We start from the raw sequence: 7,740 nt of genomic DNA on the forward strand, positions 1-7,740 counted from the left end.
ACATACCATAGGTCGACGTCAATGGCTTCAAGATGCATGCGCATCTTATTCTTCCAGTAGGGATATTCAGTTCCATCGAAGACGGGGCATGCAGCGGAGACTTTAATTATCCCTGCAGTTGACATAGCTAAAACTCTAGGTGGTTAAACCGAATCACACAGAACAAGGGAGCACCTTGCTCTGATACCAATTGAAAGTGCGTTATATCGACTAGAGGGGGGGTGAATAGGCGATTTTTATGAAAGTCTTCAAAACATGGAAGTTATGAAGACAAACGGTAGAAATAAACCTATTACCATGCAGCGGAAGGTAGACTACACTAGGCAAGCCATAGTCAAGTATTCAATAGAGTGAAAGCACAATGACTAATAGCGGCAATGTAGTAAGGATCAGGTAGGAAGATATTATGAAGCCTAACAGAACACACAATCACTCAGTGAAGACAAAAGATAGTGCAGGCATACAATGACTTCACAAGGAGTAACAGTAAGTAAAGGAAAGGGAAGATGAAACCAGTGACTCGTTGAAGACAATGATTTGTTGGACCAGTTCCAGTTGCTGTGACAACTGTATGTCTGGTTGGGGCGGCTAGGTATTTAAACCTTAGGACACACAGTCCCGGACACCCAGTCCTGAACATGCAGCTTAGGACACCCAGTCCTCACCGTATTCCCCTTGAGCTAAGGTCACACAGACCTCGCCCAATCACTCTGGTAAGTCTTCAAGGTAGACTCCCAAACCTTCACAGACTTCGTTCACCGGCAATCCACAATGTCTCTTGGATGCTCAGAACGCGACGCCTAACCGGCTGGAGGATGCACAGTCCTCAAGTGTAATAAATCTTCAGATCACACAGACAAGAAGACTTAAGTGATGCCCAATTCTCTCTGGCTCTGGGTGGTTAGGGCTTTATCCTCGCAAGGAATTCTCTCTCAAAGGCTTCGAGGTGGGTTGCTCTATCATGACAAAAGCCGTTCTCTCAATCTGAGCAGCCAACCGTTTATGGTTGTGGGGGTGGGCTATTTATAGCCACTTGGCAACCCGACCTGATTTGTCTGAAATGACCCTGGGTCACTAAGGAACTGACACGTGTTCCAACGGTCAGATTTCAAACTCACACGGCAACTTTACTTGGGCTACAAGCAAAGCTGACTTGTCCGACTCTGGACAAGATTCGCTCTCATAGTATTCACTCGAAGACATAGGTTTTTGTTAGGCATCACTTCAGTCATTCTAACTGGTTCTCTTGGACCCCACTTAACAGTACGGTGGTTCCTATGACTCAACACAAAAGAAAAAGAACTACGAAAGATCTAAGTCTTCGAGCTCCATAGGCTTCATGTGGTGTCTTCTCTTGTCATAGTCTTCAATGTGAACATCTTCATATACCACCTTTGGCTTCAATGTCTTCATACATTTTTAGGGGTCATCTCTGGTAGGAAAACCGAATCAATGAGGGACTTCTACCTGTGTTATCCTGCAATTCTCACAAACACATTAGTCCCTCAACTAGGTTTGTCGTCAATACTCCAAAACCAACTAGGGGTGGCACTAGATGCACTTACAACAACCCCGATGACAAGCCAAGCAATTGTTTCATACTTTTGGTGTTCTCAAACTTTTTCAATCTTCACGCAATACATGAGTGTGAGCCATGGATATAGCACTTTAGGTGGAATAGAATGGTGGTTGTGGAGGAGACAAAAAATAAGGAAGATAGTCTCACATCAACTAGGCGTATCAACGGGCTATGGAGATGCCCATCAATAGATATCAATGTGAGTGAGTAGGGATTGCCATGCAACAGATGCACTAGGGCTATAAGTATATGAAAGATCAACAAAAGGAACTAAGTGGGTGTGCATCCAACTCGCTTGCTCACGAAGACCTAGGGCATTTTGAGGAAGCCCATCATTGGAATATACAAGCCAAGTTCTATAATAAAAAATTCCCACTAGTATATGAAACTGATAACATAGGAGACTCTCTATTATGAAGATCATGGTGCTACTTTGAAGCACAAGTGTGGTAAAAGGATAGTAGCATTGTCCCTCCTCTCTTTTTCTCTCATATTTTTTTTATTTGGGCCTTTTTTATGGCCTCTTTTTATTTTTATTTTTTTGGGCTTCTTTGGCCTTTTTTATTTTTCGTCCGGAGTCTCATCCCGACTTGTGGGGGAATCATAGTCTCCATCATCCTTTCCTTACTTGGGACAATGCTCTAAAAATGATGATCATCACACTTTTATTTACTTACAACTCAACAATTACAACTCAATACTTAGAACAAAATATGACTCTATGTGAATGCCTCCAGCGGTGTACCGGGATATGCAATGAATCAAGAGTGACATGTATGAAATAATTATGAATGGTGGCTTTGCCACAAATACAATGTCAATTACATGATCATGCAAAGCAATATGACAATGATGGAGCATGTCATAGTAAACGGAACGGTGGAAAGTTGCATGGCAATATATCTCGGAATGGCTATGGAAATGCCATGATAGGTAGGTATGGTGGCTGTTTTGAGGAAGGTATATGGTGGGTGTATGATACCGGCGAAAGGTGCACGGTATTAGAGAGGCTAGCAATGGTGGAAGGAAGAAAAGTGTGTATGATCCATGGACTCAACCTTAGTCATAAAGAACTCATATACTTATTGCAAAAATCTACAAGTTATCAAAGCAAAGTATTACGCGCATGCTCCTAGGGGGATAGATTGGTAGGAAAAGACCATCGCTCGTCCCCGACCGCCACTCATAAGGAAGACAATCAATAAATAAATCATGCTCCGACTTCATCACATAACGGTTCACCATACGTGCATGCTACGGGAATCACAAACTTTAACACAAGTATTTCTCAAATTCACAACTACTCGACTAGCATGACTCTAATATTACCATCTCCATATCTCAAAACAATTATCAAGTATCAAACTTCTCATAGTATTCAATACACTCATAAGAATTTTTTTATTAATCTTGAATGGCTAACATAATTAAAGCAAATTACCATGCTGTTTTGTAGTACTCTCAAAATAATCTAAGTGAAGCATGAGATAACAATAGTTTCTATAAAACAAATCCACTGACGTGCTCTAAAAGATATAAGTGAAGCACATAGAGTATTCTAACAATTTCCGAATCATGTGTGTCTCTCTCAAAAGGTGTGTACAGCAAGGATGATTGTGGAAAACTAAGAAATAAAGACTCAAATAATACAAGACTCTCCAAGCAAAACACATATCATGTGGTAAATAAAAATATAGCTCCAAGTAAAGTTACCGTTGGAAGTAGACGAAAGAGGGGATGCCTTCCGTAGAATCCCCAAGCTTTGGATTTTAGGTGTCCTTAGATTATCTTGGGGGTGCCATGGGAATCCCCAATCTTAGGCTCTTTCCACTCCTTGTTCCATAATCCATCAAATCTTTACCCAAAACTTGAAAACTTCACAACACAAAACTTAAAGTAGAAAATCTCGTGAGCTCCGTTAGCGAAAGGAAACAAAACACCACTTCTAGGTACTGTAATGAACTCATTATTATTTATATTGGTGTTAAACCTACTTTATTCCAACTTCTCTATGGTTTACAAACTATTTACTAGCCATAGATTTATCAAAATAAGCAAACAACACACGAAAAACAGAATCTGTCAAAAACAGAACAGTCTGTAGTAATCTGTAGCTAACGCAAGATCTGTAACCCCAAAAATTCTAACATAAATTGCCAGACGTGAGGAATTTATATATTAATCATTTTCGAAAAGAATTAACTATATAGAACTTTCCAAATAAAAATGGCAGCAATTCTCGTGAGCGTTAAAGTTTCTGTTTTTTACAGCAAGATTAAAAAGACTTTCCCCAAGTCTTCCCAATGGTTCTACTTGGCACAAACACTAATTAAACATAAAAAACACAACCAAAACAGATGCTAGATAAATTATTTATTAATAAACAGGAGCAAAAATCAAGGAATAAAAATAAAATTGGGTTGCCTCCCAACAAGCGCTATCGTTTAACGCCCCTAGCTAGGCATAAAAGCAAGGATAGATGTAGGTATTGCCATCTTTGGTAGGCAATCCATAAGTGGCTCTCATAATAGATTCATAAGGTAATTTAATTTTATTTCTAGGGAAGTTTTCTAGTCCTTTCCTTAACGGAAATTGGAATCTAATATTCCCTTCCTTCATATCAATAATTGCACCAATCGTTCTAAGCAAAGGTCTACCAAGAATAATAGGACATGAAGGATTGCAATCTATGTCAAGAACAATAAAATCTACGGGCACATAATTCCTATTTGCAACAATAAGAACATCATTAATTCTTCCCATAGGTTTCTTAATAGTGGAATCCGCAAGGTGCAAGTTTAAAGAGCAATCATCAAAATCACGGAAACCTAGCAAATCACACAAAGTCTTTGGAATCGTGGAAACACTAGCACCCAAATCACACAAAGCATAGCATTCATGATCTTTAATTTTAATTTTAATAGTAGGTTCCCACTCATCATAAATTTTTCTAGGGATAGAAACTTCCAACTCAAGTTTTTCTTCATAAGATTGCATCAAAGCATCAACGATATGTTTAGTAAAAGCTTTATTTTGACTATAAGCATGAGGAGAATTTAGCACGGATTGCAACAAGGAAATACAATCTACCAAAGAGCAATTATCATAATTAAATTCCTTGAAATCCAAAATAGTTGGTTCATTAATATTTAAAGTTTTGACTTCTTCAATCCCACTTTTAACAATTTTAGCATCAAGATCTAAAGACTCCGAATTTTTGGAACGCCGTCTAGGTAAAGGTGGATCATATTCAGTCCCATAATTATCAAAATTCATATTGCAAAACAAACATTTAATAGGGGACACATCAATAACTTTTAGATCTTCATTTTTATTATCATGGAAACTAGAAGAACACGCTTTTATAAAGCAATCTTTCTTAGCACGCATCCTAGCGGTTCTTTCTTTGCACTCATCAATGGAAAATCTCATGGCTTTGAGAGACTCATTGATATCATGCTTAGGTGGAATAGATCTAAGTTTCAAAGAATCAACATCAAGAGAAATTCTATCAATGTTCCTAGCCAACTCATCAATCTTAAGCAAATTTTCTTCAATCAAAGCATTGAAATTCTTTTGCGAAGTAATAAATTATTTAATATTAGATTCAAAATCAGAGGGCAGCTTATTATAATTTCCATAAGAATTGTTGTAGGAATTACCATAATTATTAGAGGAATTACTAGGATACGGCCTAGGATTAAATTTTCCTCTATACGCGTTGTTACCAAAATTATCCCTACCAACAAAATTCACATCCATAGATTCATTATTATTCTCAATCAAAGTAGACAAAGGCATATCATTAGGATCAGAAGAAACACTTTTATTAGCAAATAATTTCATAAGTTCATCCATCTTTCTACTCAAAACATTAATTTCTTCTATCGCATGCACTTTCTTATTAGTAGATCTTTCAGTGTGCCATTGCGAATAATTAACCATAATATTATCTAGGAGTTTAGTAGCTTCTCCTAAAGCGATTTCCATAAAAGTGCCTCCCGCAGCCGCATCTAAAAGATTTCTAGAAGCAAAATTCAATCCGGCATAAATTTTTTGTATAATCATCCACAAATTCAAACCATGTGTAGGGAAATTACGTATCATTAATTTCATCCTCTCCCAAGCTTGTGCAACATGTTCATGATCAAGTTGCTTAAAATTTATAATATCATTTCTAAGAGAGATGATCTTAGCGGGAGGAAATACTTAGAGATAAAAGCATCTTTGCACTTATTCCACGAATCAATACTATTTTTAGGCAAAGACGAAAACCAAGCTTTAGCATGATCTCTAAGCGAAAAAGGGAATAGCTTCAATTTAACAATACCATTATCCACATCTTTCTTCTTTTGCATATCACATAAATCAACGAAGCTATTCAGATGGGTAGCAGGATCTTCACTAGGAACGCCGGCGAATTGATCTTTCATGACAAGATTCAACAAAGCAACATTAATTTCACAAGATTCAGTATCGGTAAGAGGAGCAATCGGAGTGCTAAGGAAATCATTGTTGTTGGTATTGGTGAAGTCACACAATTTAGTATTATCTTGAGCCATCGTGACAAGCAAGCAATCCAACACACAAGCAAACAAGAGATGGGCAAAAAGAGGCAAACAGAGAAAGAGAGGGAGGATGGAGAGAGAGGGTGAATAAAACGGCAAGGGTGAAGTGGGGGAGAGGAAAATGAGAGGCATATGGCAAATAATCTAATGTGGGAGATAAGGGTTTGTGATGGGTACTTGGTATGTCTTGACTTGCAACGGCGCCACAAGTGATTCGTTGTCGGGAGTCAAATCTTGACTTGTCTTGCGCGAACCTCCCCAGCAACGGCACCAGAAATCCTTCTTGCTACCTCTTGAGCACTGCGTTGGTTTTCCCTTGAAGAGGAAAGGGTGATGCAGCAAAGTAGAGTAAGTATTTCCCTTAGTTTTCGAGAACCAAGGTATCAATCCAGTAGAAGGCCGCGCATGAGTCCCTCGCACCTACACAAACAAATAAATCCTCGCAACCAATGCGATAAGGGGTTGTCAATCCCTACAAGGTCACTTACGAGAGTGAGATCTGATAGATATGATAAGATAATATTTTTGGTATTTTTATGATAAAGAGAAATAAAAGATGCAAGTAAAATAAATGGCAAAGGAAATAACTAAGTATTGGAAGATTAATATGATGGAAGATAGACCCGGGGGCCATAGGTTTCACTAGTGGCTTCTCTCAAGAGCATAAGTATTTACGGTGGGTGAACAAATTACTGTTGAGAAATTGACAGAATTGAGCATAGTTATGAGAATATCTAGGTATGATCATGTATATAGGCATCACATCCGAGACAAGTAGACCGACTCCCGCCTGCATCTACTACTATTACTCCACACATCGACCGTTATCCAGCATGCATCTAGAGTATTAAGTTCAAGAGAACAGAGTAACGCTTTAAGAAAGATGACATGATGTAGAGGGATAAACTCGTGCAATATGATATAAACCCCATCTTGTTATCCTCGATGGCAACAATACAATATGTGCCTTGCTGCCCCTAGTGTCACTGGGAAAGGACACCGCAAGATTGAACCCCAAGCTAAGCACTTCTCCCATTGCAAGAAAGATCAATCTAGTAGGCCAAACCAAATTGATAACTCGAAGATACTTGCAAAGATAACCAATCATACATAAAAGAATTCAGAGAAGATTCAAATATGTTCATAGATAAACTTGATCATAAACCCACAATTCATCGGTCTCAACAAACACACCGCAAAAGAAGATTACATCGAATAGATCTCCACAAGAGAGGGGGAGAACTTTGTATTGAGATCCAAAAAGAGAGAAGAAGCCATCTAGCTACTAACTATGGACCCGCAGGTCTGAAGTAAACTACTCACACTTCATCGGAGGGGCTATGGTGTTGATGTAGAAGCCCTCCGTGATCGATGCCCCCTCCGGCGGAGCTCCGGAAAAGGCCCCAAGATCGGATCTCGTGGATACAGAAAGATACGGCGGTGGAATTAGGGTTTTGGCTCTGTATCTGGTAGTTTGGGGGTACGTAGGTGAAGGAAATATGCCCTAGAGGCAATAATAAAGTTATTATTTATTTCCTTATATCATGGTAAATGTTTATTATTCATGCTAGAATTGTATTAACCGGAACCATA

The sequence above is a fragment of the Triticum urartu genome, chromosome 7, assembly GCF_003073215.2.
Source record: "Triticum urartu cultivar G1812 chromosome 7, Tu2.1, whole genome shotgun sequence".
NCBI classification, from domain to species: domain Eukaryota; kingdom Viridiplantae; phylum Streptophyta; class Magnoliopsida; order Poales; family Poaceae; genus Triticum; species Triticum urartu.